The 24,646-nt window shown below is 39.5% G+C and overlaps 1 long non-coding RNA gene across 3 annotated transcripts in view; it reads right to left on the bottom strand.

The window, feature by feature from the left end:
• Nucleotides 1-24,646, bottom strand: part of LOC107195287 — a 393,810-nt gene that overhangs the window by 368,920 nt on the left and 244 nt on the right. For 2 of the 3 annotated variants that reach the window (XR_001516387.2, XR_003044643.1), the window contains exons 2-4: nucleotides 9,721-9,832; nucleotides 3,766-3,923; nucleotides 2,922-3,097 (exon numbers count right to left, since the gene is read on the bottom strand). This is a non-coding gene — a long non-coding RNA (uncharacterized LOC107195287). Of the gene's footprint in view, nucleotides 1-2,921; nucleotides 3,098-3,765; nucleotides 3,924-9,720; nucleotides 9,833-12,242; nucleotides 12,574-24,646 lie in introns of those variants that run through there. The other variant, XR_003044644.1, reaches the window with a different exon arrangement.

Below are 24,646 nucleotides of genomic sequence, written 5' to 3'. Positions count from 1 at the left end.
ACTTGTGTTTTACTTATTATACTTCACCTCCCATTAAGTTTCTCCCTGGAAAGGTTTTATCTGTATGTTGCAGAATCACCTCTCTCCTGACCTGCCACTAAGAGATGATGGGCAGCTGCCCTCATTATTTTTCAGTTACTCTCCACCAGCAAAATCTGTACTTTCACAGGATGGGAGAGGGGTGAATAATGACAAAGAATCTAAAGTTCAGTGCCTGCTCATGAGAAACAAGAGATCATGCCTGGGATGATAATTCTGTCCTAAATCTACTTATTTTTGTTGTTATTGTTGGTTAAGAGGTCTAGAATCCATTTTCTGCCATAGCTATGGCCCTTCAAGCCAACACAGAGGGGACAGAAACCCTTTGAATTCAAGAAATACTGGAATTTCTTGCAACTGAGCATATGGTTGCTCAAACCCATTAGGGGAACAATTACACAAATTTTTCTAAGGCCCTATATTATAACATCTCCCCCTATTTCTGCCAAATCTCACTGCTGACACTCCCACCACCAGTCACCATGGCAACCCAGTTGAGGAAGGAGAAGACATTTTCTCATATGTAATATGTTTGGGGTCTTGCTCATCATTTATTTCATGATTAACATTCCCTCAGCCAGATTAACATAAGCCTCAGCCAGACTCGTGACTTACACCAACACCAAACACAAATAGCTAAAACGCAAATACTTAAAACCCTATTAAGCAAATTTAATATAATCTATAAGGTATGCTACCCCCCAAGCCTCCAGACCATAGCAGACATCTTAAGTCAGAGTTGGAAACAATAGGAAACCCACTTTGCAAATATATGGCCCTTGAAAGCTGTTATGCTTTGAGGAAATGACATCAGGTATGAAATAGAGAATGGTGGGGTAGAAGGAACTGGAAAATTGTCTTCCTTTCTGTTCGACACCAATTCTGTCTGGATATTAAATCCAAACAGCCTTACCTGCAACTCATTTCCCTAACTTGGACTCCTAATGCAACAAATGGAGCAATAAACAATGTTTTATTGTTATTGTTTTAACTAGGAACAGTAAGTAAATAAAAATCACCTCGCCTCAACCAACACCATTTGGCCATGTTGCTGAAATGATTGGTTTACAACAGAGTTAATAAAGGAGGGATTTCTCACAGTGCTAATATATGAAAGGAAAACTCTGCTTCACCCTGGAACAGGTATGTGTGGTACTGCCTGCTAACGACCCAGAGTCTACTAATCCTCTTGGACCTGAGGACTATGTTCTCAGTATCAATGACACAAAACTGTCTCAACAGAGAATTTGCAGTCCATTTTGGATCCAGAGATTGACAAGTAGACTTTTACCTTACTTAGATAAAAGTTCTCTCAGGCTAGATCTAGCTTTCTTTTCTATTTGAGGAAACTAAAAGCACCTTTCCTAAGGAATGGGAGTCTCCTTTGCCTAGCAAGCAACCTTGCAGCTTTGTTTTGGACTATTTAAGTGGCCTTGGGTATGTTCTGTGATAGGTCCCACCTACCTCTTTGATTCTATTACACTGTCCAATACATAAGCATTATTTCTCATGGATTGCAATAACCATTTATCCATCCATCTACATAGTTATTATTCCATTCATCCAACAAACACTGCAGTACTTACCAACCTTTTGAACATCAGAGCACACTCTGACAATTTTAGTCCACACTAGGATAAATAGAGGAAGCTGCTAGAAGTGGGAGGAGACTGCCCCGAGACCCTGACCATCTCTGTGCCCCCCAGACATCCCAAAGGGCTGGTCAATCGGTAACTCAGCAAACCCTCAGAACACACATTTGTGCCAAGGCATCTAGGTGGGCATGAAGAGGGGCAGATTCTGAGCTACTGTGTTTGAACCAAGAACTGGGCTAAACCATGAACATACAATTAACAAGCATGGTCCTGGCCCTCATGGAGCCTACAGCCTCATGAGAGCAAACCATGAACAAATTATTTCAACAGTAACAAGCGCTGCGAAAGGGAAGCTATGGGGCTGGCTCGAGCACATAACAGGAATCGCATCTAACCTGGGAAGCCTGTTAATCAGAGCTCAGTGAACTGGGGAAGTGATCTAAAGAACGAAATCAGGATTTAACACTGTGAGAAAATAAAATGTACGTTTAGAGAGGTGACACCAGAAAGGATTAGCTGTGCTGGTCCGTTCTCCTTCTTTTTGAGATTGCCATGATATATGACTCCTCACTCCTTCGAGATCATCGACTGGACCATTGTTGCACATATAAGAGACTTTCCAACTATAAAATAATTCCCCAAGAATTTTACATTTTCCTTCACATTTGCGTATCATTTGCATGTCATCTGCTACAGGAAACATCACCCCCTCGTTCGAAAGCTGCAGCATATTGAGAAGTGGAATAATGATGCTTGTTAAGTGCTTAATACATGCCAGCCGCGCTGAGCACGTTTCCGTGAACTGTAACTTTTGATTCCGCACAACAACTCTATGAAGTAGATACTCTGTGTTTCCCCGTTTACAGATGGAGAAACTGAAATTAAAACAGAAAGTTAGGTACCCAAGGTTGGCAGTGACAGAGCTCAAGTAGAAAGCAGGCAACAGGAAGCCAGAGCCCCCGCTCAGAACACTTGGTGATATTATCTCCACTGTGGTAAGACCGGAAAAACGCAAGGCCACAAGAAAGAGTTTACAGCCATCATGAACGTTCATTTTCCAGCAATGATACTCACTCCCTGAATACTCGTGACTGCAAGTACTTGCTTTTCTAGATGCAAAACTAGAGTTCCTGGTTGGTACTGCTGCTGGCGGGTTTTTTACATGGAACCCTCACATTTGAAAGGTAAACCGACATTTGATTTCTACAGGCGGAAAGTGTCCAATCGACCCAGAAATGCAAGGAACAGTGTACAAAATCAGGGGGAACCTTAGAATCATAGACTTACCTTCTGGAAGTGACCTCGGAGAGCAGGGAGATCTTAGTATCACGGTTTTCCTGCAGCGTTAGCTCTGGCCTCTGAGACGGGAGCCTTGATAATGAAATTATTCACAGCTGTTCTCAGTCTTGCACACGCTTCACAGGTGATAATAATAATGCTGGTCCAGGGCCACAATTCCAGATCTAGAACAAGCACTTCTTTTAAAAATGGAGAAACTGAGGCATAGCAGGATGAAGCGACTTGCCCAGGATCACATGCCAGTTTTTGACACAGTCAGAAGTCTTTCTTCAAGCATGTGGTGGCTCAATTATTTCTCCTCTTCTCTTTTTTTCCCCATCTAAAAGCTATATTTTTCTATATATTGTTTTTCCTTCATAATAACAGAAAACTTGTCCATCACAAAATAAATGTGTGGAGTTAGGAAGTGATTACATTGAAAAATAGAGTAGGGCTATGCTTCTACAATAAATTATCTTGAAATAATACCTAAATCCCCCTCGGTTTTTCACTCTTAAATTTAACAAGCCCTCTCATGCATGCATTCTACTTTGCCCGAGGTCAACACCAAGGAAGTTCATGTTTAGAGTCAGTCATCCTAATTTTCCATACAAACATTAAGACTCATGTTGCTTCTCTGGGTGTTTCTCACAGTCCACATGTCAGAGAAAACAAGGGCCCGTGCCCAGTTCTAGTTTTGCCTTGAGCTGTCAATCCCCTTTTCTGTTGGAGAGGTTCTGTTTCTTTGTTTTTTTGTTTCTGTTTTTTCTACTTACAAAATGAGCATAACTTCTAAGGCTCCTCTTTCGGCTCCAACTTTCTACAGAGCTGAGTATAAGTGGGAGCGACGTACCTGAACCAAAGGAAGCCTGGGCGATGGTGAATTCTGCTTAAATAGTGCTCCTATTACACACAACCGCTGGGAAACGAACAGTCCCGGGAGAATAATGTCTTGGTGATGGTGGTGAACAGAAGGCAGGAAGAGGATTAGGAAGCCTTTTGGGGCTGGGTCTGAAAAGATGGGAACAAATGAGTCAGCGCATTCACAGCGACTCATGCTGTTTACCCTCCAGTGGACAAATAGGTCCATGACACACGTGAGGATTTTCTCAGACCACTTTCACTTACAATAGTTTCTCATTTATGCTTGGCAAAAAGACCAGAGAGACAAAGGAGGCTTCAGCATTTTTACAACTAGAAAAGATGCTGTGAAGGGACATAGAGTATTGCTCATTAAAGGAAAGATCACTCCCTGCATAGCAGCCAAATATATGCCAACCGGAAATATTGTGAAGCCCAATTTGCCCCCTTTTAGGTAAAAGGATAAAACTGTCAAAAGCCTACAGTGCTATCATTTTGGAATCAACATCTGTCAAAGAGAAAAGGAAACTATATTATGTGCATAATCTGCCTGAGACTCAAGGTCAGAAGCGAGCGGACCCTTCTTATTTTATTCATTTTTCCACAGGTACGTAAAGATGACATCTAGCAGATGGAGGCTTTTCACATAAAATAAGCTCCTGTGGCTGTATTTACTAGCAACAACAAGATGCATAGCTACAGATGGCCAACTGTATCTTAATCTTAAGGGAGAGGGCAAAGAAAGTTTTCAACTTTAGTTTTTGGATTTTCTAAATAACCTTTATTATTGTTATTATTACTCTCAAAGGGTATTTTTGATGAATATTTGACTCTGGGTTGACAGTCACTTTCTTTCAGAACTTTAAGGATGTTCTATGGTTTCTGATCAGAAGTCTGATGTTAATCAGATTGACATTAGTACCTATATGGTTGATTTACATTATTATTTTAAAGTGCAAACACCATTAATAACTCTCATACTCCATTGTTTGTTGTCTAAGATCTTACATATCAAATAAAGGTTTTTGCTAAAATGATAATACTGGGTGTCAACATACACATATCAGGAGCCCTTCAAAAACAAAAAGTTGACTGTGTTTGCAAATCAGCACCTGAGCACCTATTCCTGTGAAGAGTTCAATTTGCATTCATGTATTGTCCTTTGCTCTAAGTGATGTATTCACGCAGAAATGGAGCAGTTCCTGGTATTATGGGAGATGAAAAGCTGATGGGAACTAGTATCTTTCCCTGAAACTTCCAAATCAGATCCATGACACATGACACATCTTAAAATATTCTCATCTCTTTGGACACAATATTAGGGCAAAGTATTTAAATTAACTGTGTCCTGGAAACTAAAGATCTGAACTGATTACTGACTCGGGAAAAAGTCATCACAGGGTTTTGTAGCTAAAGTAGTAGACCAGCCCTGCATCAGCACTAACGGGAGGCTCACTACTTCTGCCTGCTAACCCATGCCACTGCGGGCCAGCTCTGCTTACCAGTGCTTTCTTCCTAGGTTGGGCTAGAGAGCTGTCCTCCTGGAACTTCAGAAAAGCAAGCTGACTTGCTGTAAAGGAAACTTGGAGCTCCATAAATCAGTACTTCTCACAGGCCAATCCTTTACACCAATATTTATAACACGATTATGTCCACACTGAACTTTTTAGATAAAATAATTACTTGTGCTGGCTTTTAACACCACTTCATGCAAAGCAACAGTGGGCCATTAATTTTTAAAAACAAAAAAGATCTAGTTGGAAAAAGAGAAGGATCTCCTCTTGGGCAGTCTCTCTCTCTCTCCTTTTTTTATGTTTAGATATGTTTAGATATACAAATACCATTGTGTTACAGTTGCCTACAGTATTCAGTACTGTACAGGTTTGTAGCCCAGGAGCAATAGGCTATAGCAGGCAGTATTATTATATATAGAAAAAGTACAGTAAAAATATGGCATAAAAAATTTAAAAATTGAACACTTGTATAGGGCATTTATTATAAATGGAGCTTACAGGACTGGAAGTTGTTCTGGGTGATCTTGAAATCTAAAAAAAAAAAAGATCTATTTGAGGGGTGGAATTTTGTTGATTCTTAGCATTGAGGGATATTCTAGGAACTAATATTTTGAAGTTCTACAATTGTGCTGTTCTATACCATAGCAACTAGCTATACGTGGCTGTTGTAATTGAAATTAATTGAAATTAAATAAAATTAAAAATTCAGTTCCTTTTTCATTGTTATATTGCTCTATAAATGCCATATTTCAGGTCTTCAATAGCTGAGGCTAGTGGCTATCATATTAGCTTAACGTAGAACAGTTTCATTATTTCAAAAATTCTACTAGACAGAGCAGCTCTAAAGCCTAATTTAAAAAGGAATCTTTCAGGTTTCTCTAGTTCTATCTGCCACTTAATTTAGTATTTCCTGTATAAAATCCCTAACAGAGTCTAAAAGTAAAATTTGAAGGAGAGTTAGCTAGATGTTTAAGGTCTTTCTGAGAGCAGTTCATCAAAGTAGGTAAGACCCCCAGTTTGAGGGTTCGAGCTTTATTCAAAACCTAGTTCTTCCTCTACCTGCTGGCTATGTAATATTCCCATGTCACCTCATCTCTAAGCCTTGGTTTTCTCACTGTCCATGTCCTCTCCACAGCCTCTCCCCACTTCCTTCTTCCCTAATAAGAGAAGCCAATATATATTGCAGTAGTTAACAGAGATCCCTTGATTTCAGAAAGATCTAGGAGATGCAGGGCTGAATAATGGGATGTTGGGAGAACTCTGCTAGGGAGAAATTCCCTTAACAAATAAAAAGACAAACACCTATGAGGAACAGAACTTTGACTCTTCCATCTCCTTCTTGCCTGCTATGTGGACATAATGGCTGGAGCTATAGCAGTCATGCAGCCATGAGATGTCAAGCATGAGGACAGAAGCCAGTAAGCTAAAGGTGGAAGAACAGAAGAGAACCTAGACAGCCACCTATTTCTTTACTGTTTTATGTAACAAAAATAAACCCCTATGTTTAAGCTTCCATAAGTTTTTTTACAGTTACCTATATTCAAAAGCATTCCAAATTGATGTGTCATCTTCTATCAATTAGTATGGTTTGGCTGTTGTAACCAAAAACCTCAAATAATGGAAGTTTTAAAGATAAAAGTTTACCTCTAGCTCAAGTAAAAGAAATCTGAGGTAGACAGCCAAGAGAAGATACAGCTCCATGGTCATCAGGGCTTCTGGCTGCTTCTCTCTTTCTAGTCCATCATTCTAGCATTTGGCTTCTATCCTCAAACTTACTTCATGTTCCAAGATGGCTACTGGAGTACTAGCCATCACTAAGGCATTCCAGGGAGCAGAAAGGAGGAAAAGGGAAGGACAGATGGGCACTTCTTCCATATACGTTAGCTCCATTTAAGCAGCCAGTCTTAAAAGTTCCGCACAACTTCTAAGCTCATCATTTATAGCTCATCTGTCTGAAGAGTCACATGTCTTCTTGGTTGCAAAGAAACTTGGGAACATAATCTTTCAGTTGGGAGTCACTGCCCCCTCCAAGGAAAATCAAAGTTCTGCTATTTATCTTACAACTGTTGTAAGATAAAATGAGCTAATAGAAGTAAAATATTTGGCATGGTTTATGATACATAGTAAACCCTGAATAAAAGTTGAGCGTAGGTTGGGAGTAAAATATCTCACCTTCACTTTTGAGTTATTATATAACCAGTTGGTCTTTGTTGCATTAATAAAGTGTTCCCTGAACTTCAGTCATTTGTGTGCCATCTTTATGATGTTCCCATATTTGTATACCACTTGTGCTATTATTTATTATGTCCTTTAAAACAACTTGACTGTTAAACTTAAATTTAAGTATACCATTCCCATAAATAGGAAACTAATATCCTTCTAATAAAAATATTAAAATAAAAATATTCATTTTGGATATTACCTAAAACTATCTCACATGCCACATTTTAGAAAACATTTCTTTATCTCATGCTGTGAAATAAATGAGTTTTGTGATTGATTGCCTCAGGTTTGCTTTGGTCATGAACCAAGCTTGGCTGCTATTTATTTGCTTCATCTAACATTGTAAGATGGAGATTATTCCTTAAATATCTTTAGTAATTAGCAAAACTGGCATTTTATTTATGTTCAACCAACCTTTAATGAGAATTGATAGTAAGAAGAATATGGTTATGGGACTTAACAGAAGGCTGACACATTCAGCAGCTTTTTATTTTCTCTTTTTTAAGACCCAGACAGAATCCTAAGATATAATTATTAAACACATTGTCAACTTCAAGTATGTCATCCATATCTTTTCTTTTTGGTCTCTAATTTATCTGCATTTAACTTTCCCAGCCGAACTTCCTGACAGGACATTTAATGTACTCCATGATGCCTCCCTACGATCCTCCACACACTTAAGCTCTCGTCAGAGCCGGCCTGGCATTTTCAAGGCCCTATGTCATTCCTTATCTGCTACTGGCATCATGATTCCCTCATATGTAAACTGGCAATTTTGCCTCCTGTCCCATTTGACCACTAAGCTTTTCACAAGGATAAAATAAGATCACACAGTGAAAGTTCTTGGAAAAGTGAGAGTGCTATACCATGTAAGATGATATCATCTTAGTTAACTGCCTTCATGCTGAAGCGGTTCCCAGCACGGTCCTCCACACCGAGAACCTGGCTCACCACCATTCATGCTCTTTGTGACCTCGGGGAAGTTACTGTGTCTCTCTTTGTCTCAGTTTCCTCCTCTGTAAAATGAGGAAAGCACACAATGCCACACAGGGTCTTGTGAAGATGCACCGTATATTTAATACACATAAAGTACCTAGAACAGTGCCTGGCACACAATCAGCTCTTGGGACTTCTTAGTTATTATTACTATTATTATTTGTATGGTGATATGTAAACAGGTCACGAATCCACTCACATTGCTCTCCCATGTGCCAAGGAAATGGTGTTTCTTTATCCATCTCCCTAACAGACCTGTTCTTTCAAATAACCCCTCATGCCCTTGGTAGTGGAAAACAAGCAAGTAAACAAACGACAAAACCTAGATAAAGTCTACTCCAGCAGACCTAGACTGACACAGTAATTTAAAATGCCTTAGATAAAGCTCTCTCGCTTTAAATATAAATATTCTGTCAGATAGACTCCACCCCCTCCCTTGCGCTCCCTACTATGTTGACTGGGAATATGAGAGCTGGGTTTATATAACCTTGAGGTGGAAGAACAAGTGCCTCCTTAAAAGTTGTGACCTAGGCATCTTACTGGCCTCACTCTAGTCCCAGCCGTAGGGCAAGATACCCCTGGTCTCAAGCCAGCCTTTGGGTATGAGCCAGCCCGCTGGGACCTCATAGTTGTTACTGGTTCTGTCCCTTGAGTATTCTGCTACTCCGTGCCTGACACTCCACGGCCAGATCTTTCTCTTTCGATGATGGCCTAGAAAGGTTCTAGGTCTGATCTCGCCCCAGCTACACCGCTGAGTCTTAGTCACACCCTCCATCCAAAGCCCAGAAGCAGGCAGTCCATCCACATTCTCCATAATGCAGTGCTAATGTCCCCCAGACCACCTGCACCGGGTCCACCCTCAGGGCACAGAGGAAAGTCGAGGGGACCCTCCACGCCACGAGGCCCCTGTGGGCAACTTAGCAAAGCCGGACATTGGCCTTCTCTCCGCCCAACCACGCTGAGCTGCCAGGTTTCCTGGGACGCGGCTCTCCCTCTGTTTGGAGCAGGACAGACTGGAGGCAACCTCTGCCCAGAGCCCCAAATGTGCTTTGAGTCCAAAGCCCCTGACCTTGTCATCCCCTCAACTAACCCCACCAGCCTCACCTGCTCTGGCACAAAGTCCACAGTGGGAAGATCGGGGCCCACGTGCCCAGCCAGCCCTGCCGCTCTTATCACTTCCCACAACATCCCTGGCCAGAGAAGCAGGATCCTACCTTTTCCATCAAATTCTTCCTCCTCAACCAGGGCAGGAAGCCAAACGGCCAGGCCAACAAGCAGAAGAGGTTTCTTCACCACTCAAATCTGCCAAGTGTTCCTCTCGATAGGCTAAAAATAATAAAAAATAAATTAATGTCCTATCCTCCTCCCTTTCCTTGCCCTATACTCCCTCCTTCTAAAACCTGGCTTTTAATCTTACTATCTTGCCCCTAAATCTTATACCAAATGTCAGAAGCTGATTAACTTATTCTTCTATCTTTTTAGTTCTGCTTTAATGCTCCTAATTCCCTCACCTCTCACTGAAGTAGATAAATGACTCAGGGCTAATTGGGGAGTCAGTAAAGTATATGGAAACGCCAAAGAAGAAAGTGCATTCAACAGTTTTTCAAAATATTACCCTTGTTGCATTTATCACCTTGGTCAAGTTTCATAATTTTTTGAGCCTTAGTTTCATTATCTGGAGAAAAAGAAATTATAATGCTTCTAAAGCATAGGCTAATTGGGACAATTAAAATTTTATGTGTGTACAAAGAGATGTACATAAATAGTCATAGCAGCATTATTCATAATAATCCAGAACTGAAAACAATTCAAGTTCCCATCAATTGGTGAATGGGCAAACTAAATGCTGCACATCCATACCATAGAACACTATTTGGCAATAAACATGAATAAACTACTGATGTCTGATACTACCTGAATGAATCTCCAAAATATTGTGCTAAATAAAAGAAGCCAGACTCAAAAGACAACATGCTGTATGATTCCGCTTCCATGCAGTGTCCAGAAAAGACAAACACATAGAGACAGTGTGTAAAGCAGCCTGGGGCTGGGAGTGGGAGTGAGGTTGACTGCAATCAGGTACCAGAGAATACCTTGGGGTGACGAAAATGTTCTAAAACTAGCTTGTGATGATGGTTGCACAACTCTATAAATTTACTAAAATTATTGAATTGTACATTTGCAATAAGTAAATATTATGATATGTAATTATATCTCAATAAAAAATTTTAAATGTTTTTGTGCATGCTTATACACACGCAGAATATATGTGCATTCATGCACACACGTGCACACACGCAGTACGTGTCAGAGAATAATCACTTAAAAGATGTTGATCACATCTATTATCATATTATTAAAATGCTTATTATTGTTATTAAACCTCTCATTTCATATCATTTACATGGCTACTGCCCTTAAATAATTTGAGAGGCTATTTATGTTTAGGGGATTATCTGCTTGGTTAAAATGCCCATTATCAAATTCTTGGTATCTTCAAAAATTTTAGGAGCTACCCAAGAGTTCCACCAATGTTCTCATTATTTTAATGTACTTTATGACAAAAGGTGAATAGATATTGTTAGAGCATTATTAGAATTCTCAACTGCTCTTTTGCCTAATGTGAAAGTCAATTTTCTCAGTTACAGTGCTTGAGACTAAAAATAAATAAATGAATAAATAAATATTAAAGCATTCAGCACACCTGCTTCAGGCAGGTGCTATAGCTTTTTTATAGAGTGTTAATATTTTTACCCTTTCATTTACTTTTTATAAAAGATGCTGCTTGATGTTTCAAAGTATCACTACATCACCAACTTAGAGTTTCCAGCCATTTGTTCCTATTCACAAGATAACGTCCGTTTTAGCAGAAAAAGAAATCTGAGGCACAGGTGCACATTTTCATGCTTCTTCCTGAAGAAAGCCTTTTTGTTTCACATTAGAAACGATTGGCCCTCTGATCTATACTCTCCAGGGTGCAAAGCCGTGTTAGACTTCCTCTCCATGCAGTGTCCAAAACTCTTACCTTTAGTCTCCCCATACTGGTCCTCTCCCTCCCTGCCTTACTCATACTTCCAAATTGTCGACTGCCCTGTTAAAAAGACCTCTGTGACTTTCCAGACATTTTGCCTTTACTGTAGCCAGACAATCACAAAATGAGGAAGAAAGCAAATCAACTGATTAACTTTCCAGACTGTTTCCGGAGTCGAGCTGACATTATTAATGGCCATGATCAGAGATGCGATAGAAGAGAAAATGTATCTTTGGTGAAAACCATCTTGGCTCATACTCCGTGGGAAGCAGAGAGGGGAACGGGTCGGCCTTTGCAGATGGAGAAGGACCGTGTAACAGGAAAGATCGTTTGCTGCAAAGCTTTGACCAGGACTAAAAGTGTAATGCATCAATTTTAAAACTTTTTTATTTAAGAAAAAAAAAGTAGAGAAGAGAGCATAGACTGTCTCTTGCAAAGAGCAGATACAATGGATCTATTAGAAGAATATAAAGGAGTATAGTTTTTTAATTTTTAAAAAATCCCTTTAAGGTATCATTCTTATTTTAACCATGGGAGCCTCTAAGAAGACATTCTCTTTTCTGTGCCTCCCGCCCCAAATAATGCTTTTAAAAGAATGTACGAGTGGAAGTAAACGCATCTTTCTTGACAAGGCAAATTTTTAAAGATATTAGAAGGAGGGAGGGAGATCCTGGTGAATAAAAACTATAAACATTTATTGAGCACCTCTTGTATGTTAGGCTCTTTGCTAAGAGGGGGTCACCACCACCACCAGCCAGCTGCCATCATCTCAGCAGAAGTACAGCAAGAGCCACCCAACAGTTTTCCGTTTCCATTCTTGCCCTGCGTACAGCAGCCAGATACTTCTGAAACATAAATAAGCCTGCATCATTCCCCAGTTCCAATGTCCACCCCCAGCGCTGCCATCACACTCAGAATACAGTCCACAGTCCCAGCCTTGACCTACTCCACCCTCGGTGACCTGTCCTCTTCCGACACTACCTCTAAAGTCCTGTCCTACCACTCTGGCCCTTCCTCACTCGGGTCCAGCTCCTCTCCCCGCACTGCTGTCATTTAAGCATACCAAGCTCATTTCTACTTTCGGGCCTCTGGCTGGAACTCTCTACCAGATGACCACATGGCTGCTCTCCTCACTTCCTTCAATCACTGTTCAAATGGCACCATAACAGAGAAGCCACCTACAGAAAACAGTACACATGCACGCACACCCCTCCCTTCACTCTCTCTCCCCTTATTCTCCTTTCTTTTTCTTCATACCAAGTATATTATATTCTTATTTTTCAGTCTTATCTTCCCTTGAGAACATTAGCTCTGAGCAAGCAGAGATTTTCTGTTTTGTTCACTGCTATATTCTCAGCATCTAGAACAGTGCCTGGAACGTAGTAGGTGGTCAGTCAATACCTGTTGGATAAAATAGTTCTCAACTATCTTTTGCCTATGGATTACTGAGGGAATGTTAGCTGCTAAGGATACAAAAAGATAAGCTACAGATCCCTGTCCTTGATAAGCTCACAATTGGATTTCCATTTACGTTCTTTCTCTAATTGAAGAAGTTAAAATTGGTGACAGATGTCAATTCTCAAAGTATCTGCTTTTCATACTCACATTTGGAAAATGTACAAACATATTGGTGCCTGAATCGCTTTTGTAAACTGTCCAGTAAGTCACATCTAGAAGGACTTATAAGGACAATCACTTTAAATTCCATGTCTCCTTAAAAAACAATCTGTCACCATTCACCAGAAGAAGACACATTACTTCTCTCTGTCTGGTGGTGAAGCCAGGTGTCTAGAAGTTACTTCATAACTGATAGGTGACTTTTCTCAAATGTTAGTCCCAAGAACGTGGGAGTGATGTACCTTTAAATGCTTCCAACTGCAAGAAGGTCAATAAGATTTATGGTTTATCTAACAGGTAAAATATTTCATTTTATAAGTGATTCCCCAAAGAGCTGAAAAATATTCAATAACCTTTCTTCCGCAAAGGCAAATAATCGTTACTATTAGAAATGCAGTTTGCTCATTAAGTTGGATTAGCATGTCATGAAACTGATGCCAGCAATACTTTTCCTCTCTCATGGTTTGTTTTAATGAAGGTAACATGATGAAGACATTCTCTCTCACTTTAACCAGTTGTGTGATAAAGTGATTTTAAACACACTAACTCTCCAGATAAACCTCACTTTTTGTATTATTTGTTCCTTTGGTTGCTATCCTTTTAAACATTGAACTCACGAGCTAACTTAGCTTTTAGCACAAGCCAGGGCCTGTTAGTGACATATTACCCAACACTGTATAGCACTGTACCTACAGACTCTAACTCAGGACATAGTTCTCAAAGGTCTTCTATGAAAATATATCCAAGGTTTTTTAAATAGATCAAGTGAATGTCTAATAGGAGAATTCTTAGGGAAATTTGAAGGTTTAAATTACCATAAGAATTGAAATCTGAGCCTTTTGTACATTGACCCTGCATGGGTTGGTATCCCATCTCTGCACATACCAGAGTAAGGGCTGAGCTATCTGCATGGGTTTTCATCTCCTTGGGAGGTGGGCATCCACAGGGAAGCACCTCCCATGCCAAATGGGGCTTCTCTGAAGGGATTAAGTCCTCTGGTCCTCCAAGGGACTCCTGCTGTGGGGGCTGATGTGGTTTCAAAGTTTCCTCTGGGCCAATCACAACAAGCACCCTGCCACCAGCCCGGCATCAAAGATTGGTCCAACAAGAGTTCAGCTCTGTCAAGCCCAATGTGGAAGCCTCAGACAGAGTCAGAAGCCTGAAGGGCTACTTGGTGAGATATCCCCCTTCCACAGATGGCCCTTAGAGAGGGCTTCTCTGCACTTTCAGTCCTAATGGCTGTAACTCTGTAGAGGAGTTTCGGTCTTAAATGCCTGGACTCTAAAGCTTCACTCAAGCTAGACAGGAAAACAGAAACTCTAGCAAGTGCTGAGGGATCTGTGTTTTCCTCGGCCTTTGGGTCCTGGACTAAGGTCACTCTGGCAGCATGACTTTCTGCCCTAAACAATTCTGCAGTGCTTTCCCCTGAGCTAAACAGTAGGTGGCAGACCCAAAGACACAATCGGAGTGTTCAAGCAGGTCCACCAGTGAGCACTTCAAAAAAGGGAGCTGTGAAGGTTTATTAGCCAGAACTTACCAAGATAGGAACTATTGACATTGAAATAGAGGAATGAAGAGAGGAAGGAATGAGATGTCTGTGGGTAAGAGAGGATGAAAATCTTTTGCTGACATCTCAATGAAAGATTTAAGCAGCTTAGGAACCTAAGATCTCTCAGATTCTCTTAGGTATAGAGGATAGAAAATAAACAACATGCAAAGGGACCATAAATATAAAGAAGGATAGAGGTTAAACATTCCTGGGGAGCCTCTTCTCTCAGTAATAGCCTGATGCTCAACTTGGTTTTTATTCTGAATGATTTGTTGGTGATATTTCTGGATATATTAAAAATATAGAGAATATTCGGGGACCAACAGACCTCATAAATAACAGCAAGTAACATTAGGGGAAAGATACTTTAGATACTTTATAGTATCTAAAGAGTTTTAATGGACACAAGGACCCCAGAGGGGTGGCTTCAACAGATTGTGATTATGAGTACCACCCCACCCCCAATAGTTCCCCAATGAAACTATCACAACAGCTTGAAATCAATCCCTGGACCTACGAGTTTGTCCTATTATGAAAACTTCAAGATATTAATCATTTGCCGTATCAGCCTAGGACCCTCAGTGTATGCGAGGGGGCGTGCTTGCCATCGTGTACAGGTAAACACATGGGTTCTGAACTCAGACAAACCTCAGTTTGGAGCTTACCTCTACCACTCATGAGTGGAGGGGCCCCAGGTAAGGTCCTAAGCCCCCAAACCTTGGTCTCCTTGAGTACTCTAATTATGCCCATCTTACAGATATCTTTTAGAGTCATTGTAAGAGTTCACTGAGATAACGTGAGTAAGCATGTGGCACAGTGCTTGAAGTATACTCAACCCAAGATGCCACTGAAAGACAAGGGGCTATAGGAAGTGCTTGATGGAGCTGAGCAATGGACAAGTAAGAAATATCATCTCCAAGTAGAAAGAGGAATTTGGAATCATTTACAGACAGATTGACTAAAAATGTTCTTAGGACCAACCCGAGCATGTGGACTCTGAATGTATGTCTTAATCATCTTTTGCCTATGGATTACTGTATGTCTTATTCATCTTTTGCCTATGGATTACCAAGAGTTAGCCAAGGCAAGGGCTCAACATATCCTTCTCAAATTGAATTGAATGTGTGAACTAGGCAAGACTTCAGACTTATATCTAGCAGTATCCCACTCAAATACCTACATCTGTTGTTTTTCATTTTCAACACTAAGTGGAATATTTAAGAGCTGACTTATCCCTTATTTATTTTACATGACTAAAAATGGTGTGTGCTAAATATTTTTCCAACTTACTGTTATGTAGTTCCCATGTGTCTACAAATATCTGCATCCCATACTGCAGGGGAAAAGGAAGAAAAGAAGCAGATTCCCGTTTTGTAGAGGGGAAAAAAATCTAAATGAGCACACAAAGCATCCCAAAAAATCTAGAAGGAGTGATGTGGCCTTTAACAAAGAAAAGCAACAATAATGTACTGTTTTAAAACAGAAAAAATATCGCTTTAAAATCTAGCTTTTAAAAAAGGTCAGAGAAGTTTAAGGTTTACTCAAGTGTAAATGTCAATTGGAATAAGTGATACCTGTGAGAAAATGGGGAGACCACTGACCTTTTATCCAAGAGAAGGCTAGAAATGATGTCCAAGAAGGGTGAAGGGAGGGGGAAAAATCATAAGAATTTTGAGCAAGGGAAAGAAGCCAGAATGAGGGGGAAATCTAATTAACTGAAATTGTTAGTTACACACACACACACACACACAGTGCTTTTAGTTGCAAAGCCATACACAAGCTGAGTAAATATTTTAAAAGGTGATATATTAAGTTACTACCTGATCAACCTGCAGAGGAGGTTCTATTCAGGTCTCCACGTGATCCCAGACTACCTCTTTTACCTTCACAACTGGGCTTCATTCTCAGACACATTTTCCCCTGGTAGTGCCAGAAACTCCCACAGTCACACAGAAAAAAAATGTGCTCACTGGGTCATTTAAACAAAATCCCAGAATTTGGTCTTCTCTTGATTGGCCTATACCATTGCCTCTGCCCTATGAGCTCCTCAAATACAGGGACAGGTCCTTATTCTTGTGTTTATCTTTCCAGAGTCCATCACATTGCCTCATTCAAAAGAGGTATGTGGTCAATGTTTGTTGAAGGAAGGAATTAATTGCGCTCTCCTGCCCCTGTAAGTCAAAGTGGGATATGGAAGCAATAACCTGGTGATCAGTTCACCCAGTCTCATTGTTTCTTCCCATCTCTTAATCTCACACACAGGAGCTGTAAGTCATAATGCATGGTGAGAAAAAGTCCCCAGGACCTTGGACAATCTTCTCTGAACAAGCAAATCCATGACAGGAAAGCAGTGATTAATGGCATATCTGTCAGGTGATGCTTGCTTGATTAATAGGAAATATGGTCCATATTTCATATGAGTTTTCCTAAACTTCAAACACAGAGACTAAAAATTCAAATTCTGCTCTATCAAGCTGTGGTTTCATACTGTGTGTCTTTACTCTCCTCTCATCCCAATTAAGCAATAACAACTTTAAGGGCAAAATCTATACATTGTACTTCTGTGTAACCCACACAGTACCCAGCACAAAGCTCTACAAATACCTGTTGAATGAAGGAATGAAAAAGATTCACTTCAGCTGTTCCAATGTTGTACTGCAAATGAACCATGTCAGAGGGACATTCTTCCACTGAATTCTGGAAATTTTTAGGATACATGTAATTCAAAGACTTGGTACTGAACTATTTCTGGGGTAAGTCAGCTTTATCTGAGATGGGTGAATGTCAGTCCTAAATCCTTGTACTTAATATCCTCCTTCCTATTCTTCAATCAAAGGCCACTGGACTTAGAAAATTTTAAATCTAGGTTCTTGCCCAAGTCTTTCCATTTATTAACATTAAAAAATAGGAATAATAATATCTCAGATGTTTCATTGCAAAAAATTGAATGAATTGAAAAATGTAAAAGCACCTCAGAAATTATAAAGTATGATACAAATGCCTTACTCTAATCATTCCCAGTTGGATCAATGCATTTCAATCCTATGCTGAATAACTGAAATAATAATAATAACTAAGTTTTATCTAATGTTTACGAGATTCTAGGCTATAATCTAACTTAACTAAAGTCCCTCACACTAGTCTCTATCATTATCCCCATAAGGAAACTCTGAGACTCAGTGTAGTTAAAGGGCAAGGTTAAGGCCACATAGTCAATTACAGAGTTTGGATTCAAACCTGAGCAGTCTGGTTCCAGTGCCCCTACTATTAAGTGCAGCATTATGCTGTCTCCTAAAAGAAAAGCAGAGATTTGGTTGAATCTAGTCATGAGAAAGCTGGTTAGAGAGTGAGGTCATGAGACATCTGATGGGTTTTATCCTTGATCATTATTTCTACACTATCCCCAAATGATCTCCTCTACCCTTATTGTTTCAACCATCACCTATATGCTAATAGTATCCAAACCGCTGTTATCCTGGCTTCTAGATACATATATCTACCTAGTCACTCGGTTATTCATTCAGCAAACACCCATTGAGCATCTACATGTCAGTCCTGAGCCAGTTGTTAAATGGAGCATAAGCTAAATAAGAGACCTGATCTCATGGAGTTTATGCTAGGTGGAGAAAGGCAATGAATAAATACCTTAATTAATTAATACAATGCTTTCATATAGGATTACATTGCACGAATGCTTCAGGAGTGAGCATCCCAAAAGAGAGACAGTCTGGTGGAAGCTGTATTGCCTTTTCTAACATAGACTCCTCAGTCGACAAAGTCACTCACCTCATTCTACTCATTAAAAGTGAGTCACTAAGACCAACCCATATTCAAGGAGAGGAGAATGAGATTCCATTTTTTGATGGGGGGGAGGGGGTATGTCAAAGAACTTGCTGATATACTTTAAAACCACCACACCAGCCATTTTTCCCAACCTTCAGAGGGATATGAGCATCTCAGCTCCCTTAGTCAAATCTGGAAGCTTTAAGTAAAGCTGCTCTGACACACACACACACACACACACACACACACACACACACACACACGCAGAAACTCAACTGCATTCCTTACGGAACTCCTCTGGAGCTCCAGGGAGCTGGCTCTGTTCATCCTGCCCATGTAGCCCTTTCCCTTCCCTTCTCTGAGCTCACTGTGACACTGCCTTGACGGTTATTTCATATTTCAACCCATATCAGCATAGAACTTTGTCCTTCTGGTCTCTTCATTTGTGCCATAGGTTCCTAGAGGATAATTAATATGTAGTATGCATATCATTTCTAAGTATTTATCACACTATTTTAAATGGAGCTATTCTCACAGATTGCAGAAGAGAAAAAAGGAGGAAGGAATTTTCCTCTACTTTCTGATAATAACTGTCCCTCTAACTTTTGCACTATATGAACTAAAAGATATGCATATACACACGTTGTGTGTATACTCTGCAAATTATGTGAAATATCAGACCCTCAGACACCTGGAAAGTCCTTAAAGATCACCTAGGGCACAATCATCCTATTTTGTTTTTCCACAAGTTTTACAAACATTGCTTTTTTTTTAATTCACACAATAAATCTATGAAGAAAGTACTGTTATTATGCTGATTTCTCCTATGAGAAAAATGAGGCTAAGAGCATAGTATTCTCAAGTTCATATCAGTCAATAAGTGGGAGCCCGAATCTGAGTCTGCCTGACTCCAAATCCAAGACCCCGTCAGTGAGGAATCGCAGGTCCAGAGAGAGGCAGGGACTTGCCCAAGCTTAGGATCTGAGCTCCCTGATTCTCAATCCAATGTCTTACTCATATAAGTAAGAAAAACAACAACAACAACAACAAAAAACTCTTCCCTCTCTAAATTAAAAATTAGAATCAGTTCACCCCAACCTGGAATTTCAGACCAAATCTTTTGTCCTCATTTTTTTTCCTTTTGGACCTGAATTCAAATAACTGGAAAAGGGTGAAAGGGCAAAAAAATCATCGAAAGAAGGAATTCCAATACTACAACGTCTTGCCACATGAAAAGGTCAAGTGGTGCTCTGTTTCAGTCTGTAATAGGCTACAACTTGAGCAATACCAGCCGCGAAATACTGGACAATTTTCTGACCTTTTTGGCTGTGGCTGTAAGTGCTTTGATTCTTGGGACATTCTATATCTATATTTGAAAGTAACGAAAGAGAAAAGGAAAAAAAGTGTTTCTAGATACTCTGCTCTCATGATATAAGATATAACCTACAGGTGTATATGGTGGACATTGCTTATTTGTGGTTTTTTGTTTGCTGTATTTTGTTTTTGGCTGCCTAGTATCCAAATGCCTGTCCTATAACTACAGAAGTCCCTTCTTAGGAATCTTGGAAGGAGGCAGGGACCCTCTCTCACTGCAGAAGACACTCTTCTCCCAGCCTCCCTTATTGCTAGGATGTAAAATCTGGGCTTGGTTAATCAGATGCCTCTACTCTGGACTTTGAGTAAGGACCTAGTGACAAAAAATAAGCAGAAACAGAGGAGAATCTATTCTGGAAGTGGAAAAATAATGGCAGTAGAAGCTTCCAGTTTTCAAAGACATTAAAGGCAGGTATAGCATCCTCTGCTTGTTGCCAGTAGTAGTGTCAGCCATGGCATTCAACGTTCTACAGAGAGGACAGCAGTGTCTTCACAGACTGGTTCTTAGCATAATTTGGGCAGTGGTGGTTGTTGCTGTCCATTATCTCTTGTTTTTAACCATACTCTGAGCCTGGATTCCAAGCACTCTTTGACCAAATCAATATCACTTTAATAAATTCCTTTCTTGTTTAAATTAGCCAGAGACAATTTCTTTTCCTTAAAACTAAGAACGCTGATACTTTGAGGAATAAAATTAAAATGTAATTTAAAATACTAAGTATAGAACGAGGCAGAATTTCTATAAAAAAATTACATTCAAATATACTTGATGAAAATTTTTACTGACAGTGACTCATGTATAAAAGAACTGATACAGCTGCCTATTATCACATTTTCAAAATTTGTAAAACAGGATCAATATCTAGACTGATTTCCCATTCACACGCAGGTCTCCATCTAGATAACCTCTATTTCTGTCAAGGATACCATCAATTTCCTCATCACTCAAGCTTGAAACTCCACACATATCTTCCCCTCTTTCTTCTCACTTACATTTATTAATGAAATACTTTCTATTTTCCCTAACAATGACCTCTCAGGTCTCTTCCTGCCATCATACTCCCAGTGGCCAAACTCAATGCAGGAAATTATCACCTCCTATGTGGGCTAATGCTATAATTTTTTAACTGGCCTACCTGTCTCCAATGTATTTTGTGCCATATTAATTTTCCCAAGACACTGTGCATCATCACTCTATAAATCAAAATCCTAGATGGTTGACCATTGCCTGCAGGATAAAATCCAAACTGTTTAGCATGACATAGGACACTCATCATAATCTGATGCCTTCTTACCCTTCCAATTTGACCACCACATGTTTCTATATATTTACTATAAAAATATTTATGAAGGAAAATATTTTTAAACATAACATACTGATTTAATGAAATCAATAGATATAATACATGCTTGAATAAAGACCACAGCAATTAAAATTTAACCAAAAAAAAGTTGCAAGAAGATTTTTATGGCTACAATGTTATAATAACCAACACTAAAAATAACTGCCACGTTTGAAATGCTTATTATGTGCCAATGTTCTAAATGTCCTATTGGTATTGTCTACATAAATATTATAGCAACTTTATAAGGTAAGTGTTATAGTTCCATTTACATATGGAAAAACTGAAATGCAGAATGGCTGAGAAATGTATTCAAAAATCATTTAGTCAATAAATACAGAGTGAAAATTCAAATGCCAAGAAGTCAATTCTTAAATAAGAAGCATATTTTCTTAAAGGCATGTTGTCACAGTGGCAGAGGAACTATGTAAATTTATACATTTTTATGTGATCTATGCTTTAAATCAATTGTAAAAGGAAACATATTGCTAGTATCAACAGACTATTCCTTACTCACACCGTTCCCTTAACCTTACTGAAATTATCCTTCTAGCCCCACTTTAAGGCTCCGTAAATACTTTCTTGTCACCGCTTTCCACATCCCAGTTTTTACACTTCTAACAGGTAATTGCTTCAATCTTCCTTGTAACATAGATAGTAGTTTATCTGCTTTTCTCTTCCTCAAAAGAAAGTAAATCACTGAATTGTGAGGCCGCAGTGAAATAACAAATCTAAAATGCCTAGGGAAAATAAATTAAATTAAAAAATAAATAAAGTAAAATAAAATAAAATGCCTAGAACACAGTAGAAATACAGTGATTATTTATTTCAATCTAGACTTCTAGGATAAAAGTTAGTAAACATTGGTGATGGATGCAATAGACAAAGACGCTTCAGAGAAAGTTGAGAGTCAGCACCTTGGACAGCTCAGAAGGCTTTCGGAGCTTCTTGCGGCAGTTCTGACACAAACCAAAGTAATTTCCAGCCTCATCTGTCTATAAAGATAACCTAAGGTCTCTCCACCTTACAATTATGGGATCTGCCAGTCTCCCAGAAAAAGGGCATCCTTGTCTATTAGGGAACTTTAATGTATGTCATGGTCTAACCAGCTCTCTCACTGCATAATAACAGTGAAGTTAATATAATGTGGTTATCCAAAGTTACCCTAATAAATTTAATAAAAACAAATAAATTTTAAAAAACAATTTAGGCTCTAAGCCCTTGATCTTGAATCCCGGCTACCCCACTCACTAGCTGTGCGACGTTAGACAAATTGTGTGGTATCTTAGTGCCTCATTTACCTTCTCTGTTAGATGGGAATAATTACAGTAACTACTTCATAGAATTACAGTGAAGACAAAAAGATATCATCTACATGTAGCCTAAAGCCACAGAACTGGTTCTCTCTTGGTCCTGCCATAGACTCATGTGACCTCGAGAGGCCTTTTACTTCCTCAACTGTGAAATGAGAGAGTTGGACCAGAGCAGATATTTCTAACATAGAATGCACAAAACCTGAAATCTTCTATATCGTGTCCCAACTAAATTTTTCTTAGTTTTTGTCTGTTCCTTTGGGCAGGGTCAAGATTCAGACTTGGAGGAATCTGGGGATCCTGGACACCATAAGCCAGCCCTTCAGTTCAGGCCCCCCGACTTTAGTGCTCTAAATTTTGGATAATTTTTTTAAAAGCATGAGGTTTTCAGCATCCCTCTGGCCCAGGTTTTCTGAGCTTTCTTCCAACCTAACTACAATCCCAACACTAACTATTGAAGGAGGGCATGTGGCACCAATATTTCCAGGCCATTTCCCTGTTTTCTGCAATCTGTCAAGATCTTCCTTGGTCCCTGTATCCATTCATCTCAATAACCCCAGATTCTTGTTTCAGGTGATCGGATGGCCTACAGATTTCAGTTTCCCCTGCACCTTTCTTACTGAGAGTTCCTGAAACACAGCCATGCAGCTCTGAGTCCCTGTGTACAGACCTGCTTATGAGTTCTTCCCTTTAATCCCCAGCATCTTTGCCCAAGTGCTTTTAGAAGTGTTATGAACTTAAATGGCTTCCCAGCTTCTAACATAAGATCATGGCTTTAAATCTCAAAATCACAGTATACCTGGTTATTAATAGTAGGGGATTTCGGCTCGACACAATGCTCTGGTAGACTGCCAGCAATCCAAGTTTAACATCCTCCAGGGTGTGAAATTAAAAGGAAAAAATTCTAAAAGCCTTAGAGTTTCTGTTTATTTGAACTAGAGTTTTTTAACTCCTTCTATACACCTTCCATGAGCTGTAAGATGGCTGATCAATGTTTTTAGTGCTCCCAGGGCAAATGACTATGTCTTACTCATTTTTGTTGCTTTAGTGACTTGTATATAATATGTGCTTGTAGGAGATTGGATTATTGTTCAATAATATTCACTTTCTCCTGTTCACTCCCATTGGAGGAGCATGTGTCATTGATGTTGGGTTTGTCTATGTGTCTTGCTTTGGCCAATAGGATGCTAACAAATATAATACAGCCACAGCTGAAATGTGTTCATGCACTTGGACCTGCTCTCTTGGATCTCTGCCATAACTACGAGAAGAAAATTTCCAGGGTAGCTCACTGGTCCCAGAGGAGTATAAGAAATATGGTGAGCAGAACTCAATGGCTCCTACTGAGCCCAGCCTATATCACATTTGAAAAATTAGTGGACATGACCCATAATTTGTTATTACTTAATACCAGGTTAAGTAAAGAAACACATTTTCCAATTTTGTTATATACTCTTCCCTTCACTGACCTTATCTCCATTCTACAAATAAGAAAACTGTCCCTTTTGAGAAGGGCAGAACTGTCCTGAAGTCATGCTGTGCTGGGGGGAAAATCTAATCTCTTTAGAATTTATAAGAATCAAGAATTCCCAATAAGCATAAAATTGAACCTGTTTTTACTACCGTGGTTAAAACTGGACTGAAAATTAAAAATTCATTGCCTAGTGCAGTTTACAGAAGCTATGTTTCAGCTCCTTGGAAAAAGTTCCCAATCCACTCAATTTAGCAAACATAAGAACACAAAAATTACCAACCAAGGTCAGATACCCAGTAGCCCTCCGCACAGAGTTCTCTGACACTTGAAAAAACAAAGTCGTCCTTGATAAAAAGTTAGGTTGCAAGCAAAAGACCCCTGGTTGCCCTTAATAAATCATCCTGAATCTGTCATTTAAGTATGCTTCTGATAGAAATATCTGGTAACAGACTTTCCCTTCGCCACAAACAACTATTAAAAAAAAAGAAAAAGAAAAATTGAGGATGCCACTGTTTTTAAGTATTGGACAATAGTGCAAGAACTGTAACTCCTAAGAGACAGGAAATTCACGAGCTGTGCTGTAAAATCACCCCAGCGATATGCCTGGGGACAATTTCCCAAATAAGGTACAATGAGCTCAAGTCCAAAGAATGTGG

The sequence above is a fragment of the Pteropus alecto genome, unplaced genomic scaffold (assembly GCF_000325575.1).
Source record: "Pteropus alecto unplaced genomic scaffold, ASM32557v1 scaffold40, whole genome shotgun sequence".
NCBI lineage: Eukaryota > Metazoa > Chordata > Mammalia > Chiroptera > Pteropodidae > Pteropus > Pteropus alecto.
Note: the sequence above shows the minus strand (reverse complement) of the source record. Positions and strands in the feature narration are given on the sequence as shown.